Source organism: Chelonia mydas, chromosome 10, assembly GCF_015237465.2.
Source record: "Chelonia mydas isolate rCheMyd1 chromosome 10, rCheMyd1.pri.v2, whole genome shotgun sequence".
Classification (NCBI taxonomy): domain Eukaryota; kingdom Metazoa; phylum Chordata; order Testudines; family Cheloniidae; genus Chelonia; species Chelonia mydas.
In genome coordinates, this window is record NC_051250.2 from 71,045,321 (window position 1) to 71,058,663 (window position 13,343).

General features: G+C 47.9%; 1 protein-coding gene across 3 annotated transcripts in view; it reads left to right on the forward strand.

Moving 5' to 3' along the window:
• SV2B (synaptic vesicle glycoprotein 2B) overlaps positions 1-13,343 on the forward strand; it is a 114,145-nt gene that overhangs the window by 15,821 nt on the left and 84,981 nt on the right. The window contains exon 1 of one of the 3 annotated variants that reach the window (XM_043524106.1): positions 7,170-7,388. The exons of the other annotated variants lie outside the window; for them this stretch is intronic. The gene's annotated coding sequence lies outside the window, so the exon portion shown is untranslated. Of the gene's footprint in view, positions 1-7,169; positions 7,389-13,343 lie in introns of those variants that run through there. 3 annotated transcript variants of the gene reach the window in all.

A 13,343-nucleotide genomic window follows, 5' to 3' on the forward strand; every position in this document is an offset into this window, starting at 1 on the left:
CAGACATTTTACAGGGATAGCTAATGGCTGATGGGAACCTCAAATCCCAACATTAGTCAGCTGAGTGCCCGGCTAACAGCTGAGGGCTGTGAAGAAACAGGGAAACCAAATGAAATAAAACAAAAGAAAAATGTCCCTGAAAAGGAGGAGGCTCAAGGGCACGAGCTCAGCAGCCTGGCTGGGATGAAGTAACAGGGATTGTAGGGTACTTTGTTATTGTAACTAGATCAGCAGTGTCAGAGCAGTCAAGACCAAAACAATAATTCAGACTAACACCGGTTCCCTCCCTGGCTCTGTTTATCCTCTCCTGGGAGTGGTAATGAGCTGCAGATTGTAGTTTTCGCTACGTTGAAGGTGCCCAGGCTGAAGCGAGACAGGGTTATTTTAGGAGGACAATTAAAATACCTGCTGATGGTGTGTGTCTGGGGAGAGGGTGTAGCGGCGGGCTGTGCATGCGTGAGGTGTGTATAAGTGGGGTGTGTTGTATATGCTTGGGGGGGGGGTACAGATGTGTTTGTTTGCATCTGGCTGAGTCGTGTGTGGGTTGTAGGGTCCCCACTCTCCCCTGCCCCCGGGCACAACACAGCAAATCCGCATGTTAATTGTCCTCTTTAAATAATCCTGTCTACCTCGAGGGATCATGAATGTAGCTCAAACTAAAATCAGCAGCTGGTCACTTCAGTCAGCAGAGAATAAAGGCAGCCACAGAGGGCAAGGTAAAGATTTTCAGTTTGAACTGTGGCTGTAATATATCTTGGTTTCTCTGACGCAGCTGATCTGGTTAAATAGACCTCTGTGTGTGTGTGTGTACATGCGTATGTGTCTGGGGACAGGTGCTGTTCAGCAGAGATTTTCATATGTTGACTGCAATAATACAGTCCCTCATACTGAGATCCCATAAAAACCATAGGCATGAACTGGATCCATCACAAGGCTCCTTGACACGTGTGCCCATGGCTCTGACCAAACCAACAGAGTGATTGTAGCAGAGCAGAGAAGAGGGGACCCGGACTGTAGCTCTTTCTCCTGTGTGCAAAGGGGAACCCCGGGTGGGTTTTGATCAGGTGCTTTTCACATGACACCTGAATACATGGGCTCAGAGGGCTTTCTTCCCATGGAAAGCCGAGGCAGAAATGAAAGGCAGGTAGGGAGTGAGGGATGTTCCTGGCAGGGCTTTAAAATTGCTGCAAGCCATACCTATCCAGGCTCTTATTTCTTGTCACCTGCAAGAGGAGAGAGAAAGAGTTAATCCCATTGCTTGGCTGGTCAGATTTAAATATACTATAGTGCTGCATTGTTCACCTCCTGGTGAAAAGACCCAGCCACATGCCTGCTCCTCAGCTGGCAATTAACTCTACCACTTCTGCAAGAATTGCACATCAGGCTGCCAGCTTACCCTGTCGATCACTTGTAATCCAGACAGGTAACCCCCTCCCACAGGATACATGGGCAGGGGGCTTTGAGGAGAGGAGACCGCCTAGAGTTTACTCCAGAGTCTTCCGCTGAGAGGAGCAGGGTCGCCCTCCACCCTTCAGTGGAAAAAGGAAAGTGTTTGCCCCCAAGCCCTGCAGATCTGAGGATCCTCTACAGTCCTGGGCCATCTGCAGGAGGACCCTATTCTTCTACTGGCTCCTCACAGATGGACTTTGGGCTCTGCTGAGCAAAGGGCCATTGGGATGTGTCACTCTGATAGTCACCTGGGCCTACAAGAATGAAAGTCTCTTACAGCCTTCTTTGAATGCCTTCCTTGTGCAGGGGTATTTGGAAATGTAGGTTGCCCTGTGGTATGGGGGTTTATGCATCAGCTTTGCCAGTGTCTCTTGCCTGGCTCCTGCATTAGGCTGAGCATCCTCAGCTCCCACTGAAGTTAACAGGGGTGCAGAGGGTCCAGCAACTTTCAGGAATTGCTCAACACCTCACAAGGTTTTGTAACAAGTGTCTGATACCCCAGTTGCATTTCCCCGGGCTGGTGGGAGACCAGTCCATTGCCAAAAGGAAAGAGTGCATTTGTTTGGGATTTATCCACCCATGCTTCTTTTCTTTTCTGGGAGCAGATGCCAGAGACTGGGTTGCATTTCTCCAGAATTCTGACCATATAAGAGTGACCTCTCGGAAGCATTACTAGGACCGCCCATTCTCCTTTAAAAATAGCAGACCATGGTAGAAGCTGGTCTCCTTTCCTTAGCCAGGCTGGAAAAGGCTGATGTTCAAAGACCTATGGCTGGAGATGAGACTTGAGGTGATGCCCCTTGTTTTTCTGAAAGGGCTGAAACAATTATTGTGGGTACCCTGGGAATGTTACCAGAGCGTCACTGCTGTACAAACAGAAAGCCACCAGACAGTGAAGTGCTTATCTGGTTTGCCATTTAGCTCCCTCAGTTGGCAGGGGACGTGTTATTTGCACCCATCATGAAGGTGATGTGTTATTTGCACCTGTCTGGGGTCTGTGACGTGCTGCAATGCAGAGGCTAACCTCAGACAGATCTTTATTCAGGGAAGTGATCTGGAGAGATGGGGCCCGCGTTCATGAATTCTTCCGGCAGGCTCTGATTTTGCACTCCTACTTGTAAGTGCACATCAGGGTGCGGCCCCAAAAGCAGCCATGCACCCATCCCGTGTGTGCAAATGTACACAGAGTTTGTACGCGCAACTGACAGTTAGTCTGCATAAAGTGTGAGCGCAGGCACTTCATGGGGTGCAGTAAACAACTTGGACAAAAGTGAGAGTGCACTATGCTAAGGTAGGAGTGAGCATCTGTGTCAGGGCCTTTATTATCCTGGGGTTGTGTGCGTGTATGTGTACTTGAGTGGGAGACTGCCAGGAAGAGCCAGGAAGCTGGAGAAGGGCTGTACGCAGGACTGGAGGTACGTGTTCACCTCTTGTACATTCTGCCACAAGAACGGACCATAGATCCAGAGCTGGGAGGAACGGTGGAGGGCGGCAGGCAGAAGGGAGGGAACTGTGGAGAAGTTTTAAGCCCCCATCTCCCATGTGACCTGTGGTAATCCTGCCCACTCCATCCAGCAAATCCTGGGGTAAAATGGCGCCTCTGAGCAATGGGTATCTGGAGTTAAAGGCAGAAAGCACGGGGTGAAGGGGCTGGCTCTTATTTGATGTATAATATCTAGGGCCACTATTTAAGCTACTCTCATTCTCCATACTAAGTGCTGAGAGACACAGACTCTCCCTCCGCTGCTCAGTGCTGGCACTGAATAGTTTCCTGGCCGCAGTACAAAATCCCAGGACTGCAAACGGTCCTGACAGGGGAAGCCCAGGACTCTGCCCGAGGGATCCCGCTTCCCATATTGTCAATTCCCCAAATTAATTTTCCGGATCAGGAGCTGAGTCTTTGAAAAAGGTCTCGCCTGAAAAGATTATGGAATTACTCCCGTGCTAATGAGCAGTTTAATGTTACGGCAGCTTAAAGTCCTGCAAGGAAAAAGGAGCCTTAGCAGTGAACTAAAGATACCATGAGAACAGGGAGGCTGGGATGTCTGGGCAAGGGGATGGAGGGGCATCACTGAGTCACTGAAATACACTGTTTGCAGGGCCTGCCTTCACTGTAAAGAAAAGAAACTTGGTGGAAAACTAAACTGAAGAGCCCTACAATAATATCTTCGGCAGTCCCTAATCTTATCCCCTTTTCTGCTGCGGGGACCAAAGGGGAAGGCAACCCACAGATTGATTCTTCTCCTCCAAAACAAGCGTACTCCGGCCAGCAGCAAGAGACAGCTCCATGCCTGGTCACCTGCTATGGGAGCAGAGCTGAGGGGCGGAGGAATTGCAGTCTCGGATCAGACCTGTGGTCTAGTTAGTCCAGAATCCTGTCTTTGACATTGGTTGGCACTGGATGCTTAGAAGAAGGCTGTAAAGCTCCCGAATGGATATTGGGAGAGTTCCTTCCTACCTCAGGCAGTCAGTGGCTGGCTGCTGCCTGGAGGTTGATCTCTCTGAGACGTTTCTATCCTAAGTTGTGCAACTGCAAATGGTATTCTTCTTATTCCCATAAATAAGTAAGGGACCAGAAGGGGAGGCAATTATTTGACTTGTAATCACAGCCACGTCACCCCCTCCCACAGGAGGGGAGGCAACTATTTGACTTGTAATCACAAGTCAAATAATTGCCTCCCCCTTTTGGTCTGGGATCGCAGGGAAAAGCAGCTCATTAACCGATCTTCCACTCCCAGGTCCTGACCCTGAGGTCTACTCCGTGCAGGCCCTGAGCTAGCTGGACAGCAGGGAGGCAAAGGTGGCTTTACATCATTTTTGCGCTCTCCTGGTCTTGGAGTCCGGAGGGGGTCGACTTTGTCTGTCGGTGCAATTTAGGACAGCCTCAGGGCTGCTCTAGCCTACACTGGCTCCAACAGCCCCCACCGGGGCATTGAGGCAGCTGGAGGTTGCTGGAGCTCAGCAGCATGTTGGCATACCCTCCTCCCTGGCCACATCCCCAAGACCCTTCTTATGATGGAGCTTGTGAGGGGGGGATGGTGTAGACCTGGCTTAGCGCCTTTGTCCCGCCACCCTGGCACGAAGGGGGCAAGAGTGGGGCTGAGGCTGTGGCCCCCCCCCATAATGTGCACAGCACGCTACGCTGTAATTTCACATAGCCAGTGTGCCCCAGGAGTTAGCTTTCATCTTCTAGACCATAACTATGGACTCCAAGTACGCACCCTCAGGCCCCAACGAACAACCACCACGTGGCTTAGTCAGTTGCTTTCTCAGTAGGAATGTGCGCATCTGGGGATTTCACTGCATCCGTCATGCTGGCTTTGACATTCTGACTAGGGACCTGGTTCTGCTCTTGCTGACGCTGGTTTTATTCCAGTGTGGCTGCCCTGACTACAACGGGGTTCTCCGGATTTACTCTGGGGCAAGCGAGAACAGAATCAGCCCTCTGGGACTAGCTGGGGGAGTGGAGTGGGGGAAATCTCGCTGTGCGAGATGAGATGAAATGAAAAGGAAGGGCCAGTCTATATTTAGGCAAGGGCTCTGTTCAGAGCAGGTAATCCTCTTTCCGTGAATTATCCAGCCTGGGGATTAGACCGCTTTAAACTCCTCACCAGGCCTCCCCCGCACCAGGAGGCCACCATGGAATAGACTGGCTTTATGAACACATAGCGGGCAACAGATGGGAGGAGGAAGGCAGAGGGAAGGCTGCTGCTGGCAGGCTTGTGCGTCCCTCCAAGAGCTTGCTCACGGCCCAGATGCGCAGTGACACAGGAGTGACGTGCGATGCTACATGGTTCGTCAAGGGGTGACCATTAAGAAAGAACGTGGAGCTGAGTGCGGCAGCAGATAAAGGGAGGGATGACAGGCACAAAGCAGCCCTTTCCCAATGCACAGTATTCCTGCTTCCCTGTCACATGCCATTTCTTCTGATGCGGGGAAGGGAAGCTCCCTGGGTTGCTTATCAGCTCTCCGTCTGGAAGCTGTTCCTGACCTGCCTTGCTCTGCTAGCATCTGACCCGCTTTGGCTGGCTATAGAAACTAAGCCCTGGGTCTGCAGGTCCATCCCATCTGTCTTGAGTGGGAATGAATCACTATCAATATTAAATGATGGGTCTGGCAGCATGGGGGCAGGAAGGCGACACAGCCAGGGAAAAGATGGGGGTTGGAAAGGCTGGGATGTGGTGTCAGGAGGACTGGGTGGCATTAGGGAAAGAAAATCCTTCTCACCACAAGTTGTGTGATGGGTTCCTGTGCAATGAGCCGGTGGGTCTCAGTCTGGTGCCTAGTGAACAAATGTCAGCATAAAAAAAGGGTCCCTTGTTGACTTTCTCACTACAAAGACTGAATGTGCCATAGAGAATAAACTCCCCTCCCCTCTAAGGGTGGGCCCTCCGGGCCAGAGTTTTGGTGGGGTGACAGGCATGGATGCCCTGCCATTGCACGTCTTCTCCATGTCCTAGGGATCCATGACTCGGTTCTCCAGGGCTATCAGGCCAGCTCCTTTTGCCATCACTACATTCACTTGAAACTGGAGATCCTTTTCTGAAGCGGCAACAGGGCCACTCTTTGGAAGAGTGAGCTGTAGCTCACGAAAGCTTATGCTCAAATAAATTGGTTAGTCTCTAAGGTGTCACTAGTACTCCTTTTCTTTTTGCGAATACAGAATAACACGGCCGCTACTCTGAAACCAGGCTATTGTTAGTGCCCCTGGGATTTATGTGAGCTGGGGTTCTGCCTCTGCCCCCCAGGTGTACGGTTCATTTTACACCCCCTCCCCCACTATCCTTTATTTATGTATTTATTCTGCCTCTCCTTTCACTCGGAAATGGCTAGACATTTTTTATTCCCCTACTTTCTCTCTGCACTTTCACCACTGGCCTCTGACGTTGCTACTATGTCGTTTCAGCCAGGAGTGAATTCTGATGACAATAAAAGCTAACTCTTCTCGGATCCTGGAGTGACAGGCTGTGGGTGCAGTTGCTATCCCACAAGCCCATCCTTAGAAACCCAGGGCCTGAGAGGGCTTCAGCTGCATCGGCGTTAAACTGTGGTGAATGACGCTGATCTTTTCATGGGGAACTGAATTCTCTCAAGGGACACCATTGTTCATGCATTTAAATAGTGTTTAACATACTCTCAGCTCTTTGTTGTACTTCCTCAGAAACCTAAATCTGGCATTTTGGTCCTATTACATTTTCTCTTCCCAAAATTAAGCCAAATTTTGTGCCCTATCCTGGCACTCAGTATTTTGGTCCAACTCTTACTGAAGTCATTTGGATGATGTCGTATAAATAACTTCTGTGGGAGTTTGATTAGAGCAAGGAATCCATGATTGGCCCCGTAAGTAGCTGTTGGAAGGGTAATACCTGTTTAACGCTCCTCTGAGACCCGGCTGGCAACATCAGTACTTGCTTTGCTTTGACTGACAGGTAGAGTCAGTGCTGCCAGTTATTGCTTTTTTGTGCTAGAACTAGAATTAAACCAAAATGCCCCGCTGGAGCAGAGAGAAGAAAAGGCCACCGAGTGCAAACAGCCACTGCTTTTAATATCAGCTATTGTCTTTTTCTCTCTGTGTTGAGCATGATCAATTTCCTGTTTAAGTTAAAGTCAACACATCTGTCACTTCAGCATCTCCGGCTGCCTGGCTCCCTCCCCCACCTGCTCTCCCACTCTGTCTGCAGTCTCCCTATCCTCCACCTGCTTTGTTGCTGGCATGTATGTTTTTTTGTGGTGGCTGATGGACTCGTACACTGCTGGTGCCTTTGTTCCGTTTGCAGTGGGATGATCGCCTTGGCTCGCAGAGCATTTACTCCTAATCCCCAGTTTGTGACAGCCTAGTGGCAAAGGCAACTCTTCCAGGGGCTGCTGTAGGTGAGAGCAGTGGGGGAAATGATTGGCAAATGGCTGGTGATTCTGGGATGACACATTTCCTAGTTCTGGTAAGAAATGCTTTTCCATTTGGTCCCCTTTCTGGGCATTTGGTTACAGATAGTGACGAGGCTTAAAGGGATAAACGGCAGAGAGGGGAGGAAGTTGTGAAAGAGACGGACAAATGGCAGAGTCAATGTAATTTAGATGGAAGCCTTTCCAGGAGCAAATGTTTATTAGAGCAATTTATTTACCACTAGTGCATGGCTTCCAGCTAGTCAGATCATACAGTGATGAAGGCAGTTGAAGTACCTAGCCAGGTACAAGGCAGTAGCTGATGTTATGTTTTCCCTCTATGGGTGTTTCTATGTGCCTTTTCCAATTAGGTATGGTTATTAGATAGATCCCACAGTCAGACCTAAAAGGCACTCTCTGTCATGCAGTTCTGTGGGTGTAGCTTGTGGAATGCTTCTGTTTCTATTTGATGCCTTTCATAGCACTGGCTTTGGAAAGTCATTCATGAATATGTGTCTCTCCGTTGAGAAATAAAGCCCTTCAGCTTTCCTGAGTGCTAAACTTTCTCCTGGTAAGCAAAGTCAGCATTATTCCCTGGAACTGGTCTCCCCAGTATCGGATGCATTTAAAATATAGAGAGAAGCAGTGAGGTAGTTGCAGACAAAAATGAGAGTCTAGTCAAAACTATGAGCAGATCTGTGAGATATTCTGTGTCCCAGACATCTGCTTATTTTGAATTTGAAGGCATTGAACTGGTTTAATTTACGGGGCTCTTGAGCTGATAGGCAGCCTGGGCCAGATTACAGTGAAACCAGCGCAGTTATTCCGCGGTGAATTTGGCCTCATTTGCTTAAAGAGGAACAGTGAGCTGTAGCTCACGAAAGCTTATGCTCAAATAAATTTGTTAGTCTCTAAGGTGCCACAAGTCCTCCTTTTCTTTTTTCTTAATAGCAGTCTGGCTGTGTTGGGTCAGCAAAGGTCTGTCCCTAATATACCTCTAGTGATAGGAGGGAAATGAAAAGCATGATGATGCATCTTCAATGATTCTGCTAATAGATGGAAAGCACTGACCCTCTTAGCATTTCTGGATCCCTTCCTAAAACTGGTGCCTTGGTCCAGGAGTTCCCGAGACCCTTTTGTGAGAGGGCTTGTAAAAGCATTCGGTTGGTGATTCCAAGATGGGTTCCTTCTGTGTTTCTGAGATTAGGGTTAACAAACATCTGCCTAGAGAAAATAACCAAACTGGTTTGTTCACAAAAATTAAACCACCTCCCGCTGTCACAGACATTCTTCTGATTGTTTCTACATACAGTGAAACTTGCACTAAGGAGGGCCCCTGTTTTAAGTACTAACTTTGGAGCTTCCCTATGGTTTCCAGCACAGTTACATTAAACTTTTAGTTAAAGATCCCGCTCTGCCAGGCAGCTGACTTTTGCTGAGCCCTTGGGTGGTTGCTTCAGACATATTTCAAAGTAACAGTCTTTGTATCAAAGCCACCAATAAAATAGCACTGGAACAACGGCTGAAGAACAAGCACTAAAAGTGGAAGGGTCTGCATGCCTCTTGCCATCCAGATGCTGTACAATGAGGGGATAGCACAGTAACTCTAGACTGAGGTATCTGTGGGCCTTGACTATTTCCTCTATGATGCCACTGAACAAACGGAAAGACTGTAGAGCAAGGTTTCTAAGTGATTTGAGCCATGTGTATGTCCCAGAGAGAACACTGTTGCCTGTAATGGAACCACAAGGCTTGGTTGTTAAAGGAGCATAAATCTTTCATTGCTATGTGTTTTTTGGAAAGACACTGTCGAGTTAAAAATTAGAAATTTCTATCAATTAATTCCCGTGCCTAGTTAGATTATAAAAACGGAAGGAATGTATACATCCAGTTCATTTTTTAATTATCTATTGTGTGGTGTTTGTTTACTTATTAAATTTCTCTCTGCTTGAACTTTGAAAAGAGAATGGTCAATTTCAATTGTTTTTTTTCCCCCTTAGTCAGTTTCTCCTACAGGTTTCTCCAATCCTGCAATGCTGCTGGGATTCCAGGTGCTGCACAGGAAGGTTAACTCTATTTTTAAAAAAACATCTTGCAGTTGTAAAATCAAAGTGAAAAAAATCCTGGAAACTTCCCTCTTTGTGTTAGGGTGGATACATGCTCAGAACTGGAATTTTGGGGCCAAATTTTACCTGACAATGAGTCTTTAACTCTTCAAGATCTGCTCTTTTTCAGGGGGCCAGTCAAATAAATGCTACGGTAGGGTGTGTGTGTGTGTGTGTGTGTGTGTGTATGTAATTTGTAGCATCCCAAAGATATTTCCTTGATGGCAATTACATTATGTTTGGGGAACATATTCCTGTATACAGATGGGAACAACCTGATGTCTTCCAGATGCTTGAATGTCCAATCCGAACTCCTGTTTGGAGGTTGGTCTTTTAATATAGCCAAAAGGGATAAAATGGATGGATTTGTCCCCTTTTAAGTATCTACCCATGATGATCAGCGATTGCACTCAGAAACTACCACTCTCACGGCAGAATCTTGAACCTTCCCTGTGAGATCAAGGTGTCCTGAACAAAGAACACAGTAGAGTAAATGGCAGTTCCAGTGGAGGTCTGTGGTACTGTGCATTGATACCATGGGATATTTAGACCATCAACAGGATGTAACTGAGAAAATGTAAAGAAAAAACTTTCATAGTGGGGAAAACTTCCACATTTATTCAACATAAATATAAATCCAATAACCTCATTCCTCTCTCTCTCTCTCTCTCTCTCTTTTTTTTTTTTTACCACATCTGCTAAATTATCACAAGCTATTTGTGTTTTAAACGAGGACTTCTTCCCTCACAGCCCATCTGCTCAGCCTGTTTGTTCCTCCAGCAAAGTCACGATTCTATTATCATGTTGTATGACTGTGGAGGGCAATGCTGCGGGGATGGGACTGCAGCTTCACTTGGGGATGGGATAAAATGGAGAGGGGTGGGCTGAAAGGGGGAGAGCCACTGGTGAAAAGGGGGAGATGGAGAGAAATACACCAGAGCAGACATATCAGGAAGTGCTGGCCACAGAAAAATCCCTCACTGGTTTTTTTTGGTATAAATGTTTCTTTTTTTTCAATCTTGTCTTAGCATGAAAGTCACCTTTAAACTCAAGGTACCAGAAAGCCCCCACTGGGTCTGATCCTGCAGTCATTAGAGTTGACTTCAATGTGAGTTTTGCCTCCCTAGGGAATACAGGCTCCAGGCTGTTTTGTGTATCGGATAGGCCTGATTCTACTCTCACTGACATTATTGCTGTTATTATTATTTATTTGTATTATGGGAGCACCTAGGAGCCCAGTCCTGGACCAGGACCCCATTGTGCCAGGCACTGTACAAGCACAGAACAAAATCACAGTCCCTATCCCAAAGACCTTATAATCTAAATGTAAGGCGAGACAACAGATGGATATGGACAGGCAGACGGTTGTGGGGGGGGGCGGGGGGAGTAGTACAAGGAAATAAGGAGACAGTATGAGAATGAAACAATGAGGCATCCTTTCAATCTCACTGAAATCAGTGCAACCGAGAGCAGAATTTGGCCTTGCCGTGTTTTTCCATACCCAAAGGGCAACCATTTGCTCTCACTTTAAACTGACTTCACTTTTTCCATTGAGGATTGAGTACAAAAAAGAACAAACGTAGTCGCCATGAGAGAGCAGGACGTGCCTGTCACCTGTGAAACATGCTGCAGCAACTAGGGGAACAAAATGGCTGAAGCCTCGGCACACAGGGTGAATTCTTTGATGGTTAAAGGTACGATACACAGAAAATGAAGGTGTTGAGGTTTCATAGGTACGTACACCATAGGCGCTTAGTGTGTTTACTGCAAAACCCACTAATAAATCCAAGTTACTAGCAGCACAGTGAAAAGTGGCATTCGGATATGTGCTCCCTGTAGCTGTACATTGACGCATCCTCTTGCTAGTCTCATCTCTGCAGGAGAAAAGCAAAGCAGGTGTTTTTTGTATGGACGGGGGTGGCAGAGGTGAAAAGTATTTTAATGTTTTTGTGGCTGCCTCATTAAAGGTTAAGCCGGCTGCTGGTCTGCAAAGGTGTCCTCTACCCCTTTGCTGGGAAATTGCTGGAATTCAAGTCTCATTGGGTGATGCTCTTTACGCTGCATCGGCAGCAGAATTCTCACTGCCCCAACCATTCCCTTCTGTGTGCCCTGGCTCCTTTTAAACCCTCTCACTCTTTATGCACAGACCATGCATGCAGAGATGCACAGGATCATTTTTAGTTCTTCCCCCCTTTGGGGTAGGGGGGGAGGTTACAGTTGGCTGCCTCTATGGTCACCCTCATGCACACTGTTTCTCTGTATTCTGGGTAGAAAGATGAGGCGCGAAGCAGCAGTCAGAGTGGGGTAGAGAGGAAATAAAGTGAGGAGGGAGAGCAAGATGACATGCCCGCCCAACAGCCAGGAGAGGGGCAAGTGCAGCTGTGACTGATTTAACTAGCAATGGTGTGCATCTAAGAATAGGACTGAGGCTTAGTGAGAAGATATGGAAACCCCCTCTTTTGAGGGGAAGCATTCTAGGCCCATCCAAAATGTGTAGCTTCATAACCTGGACTGGCTTTTACCATCTCTGATATCAGCCAGTGAATTGCCTGGATGGCCACTTTCCTGTAGGACCAGCCCTGGCCTTCCCCAGGGAAAGTGATGAAGAGATTTTTGCTGTTGAGGATGACTTTTCCCTGTTGTAAATTGCTGGAAGAGGCACGTACTCTGGGCTCAATTTGGGGCGGGGAGCGAGGGGGGCTCAAGAGTCAAGCAAAAGCTCGGTCTCAAGCTGTTATACTGTTACTGCAAACTCTGACACTGAGCAGAGTTCGTTTGTAAGGAAGCCAAAGAGCCTTTACCTGGCCAGGGCCTCACTCTGCTCTCTCCCTCTCTCTGGCTGCAAAATCATTCAGCCACCACTCAAAGACAGGGGTAGAAGACAGCAGCCATTCAATGCCAGCAACACGAGAACAACACCTTCTAGCAGGCCCTAGCAGGGGAAGTAGAGAATGCTATATATAATTGAAACTACAGGAGAGATTTTAGGTAGGAAAGTAAATGAATGTAGGAGGTGTGGACCAACACGGCTACAACACTGCAAATCCATAATTCAGTTCAGCTCCTAAGACTGATGTTCTGTTCTGGCTCACGGTGGCTCTTGTGAGAGGTGGGTTGGGAAGGAGGAGGAATTCATCGGTTTTTGACTGGGTGCTGGAGATTTTAGACTTTGGCTTCTGGTGCTCTGCAGACCCAGCCAGTGCTGCTCATCACCTCACCCACCCTTAGCCAATGAAACATAAGGCCCGCCTGGGAACGGGAATGCAGATGGGGCTAGGGGAAAGGTGGATACGGTGGCTGGACCTAGCAGAACCCTCCATAGCTAAGGACACCAAATAATTTCCATGGCAACATGTCATTTTCCAGCCCCAGGCTTTGCCTGAAGGTGAGCTTTGATTTTTTGCAAGATGTGGGAGTTGGAGCAAAATCCCTTCAGCTCATGTTGAATGAGGAAAGTATGGAACAGACACAGGAACCAGCCCCTTGGCAACGGATTTTCTTTCTGCCTCTTTGTGTGGGCTGTATGTAGTTTTTGTTTGGCAGTATATTCCTACTGCCAGTGGGAATAGCGCCCATCTGCTGCAGCCAGATTCAGTGAACAACTGAACATAGTTCCTGCTTGGAGGTTTGGGCTTTTATAGCCAAAAGGGATCTTATGGATCACCCTTCCTGTCCTCCTGCCCCGCGGCCAAACATGCTCTCTGTTACCCTCTCACATGCAAACACCCCGCCACGCATCTAACTGGAGACAGCATGCCTCAGATGAGGGGGATTTCTCCTGCCCTTTCTGACAGGTGGTCAGACTGTGGCAGATTTCCTAGTTTTCACTGCTTTCATTAAGACTTACAAGCCTCTGGCCTCCTGAACTCACATGTAACCTTTCCCAGTGTACCCTCCACCCACTTG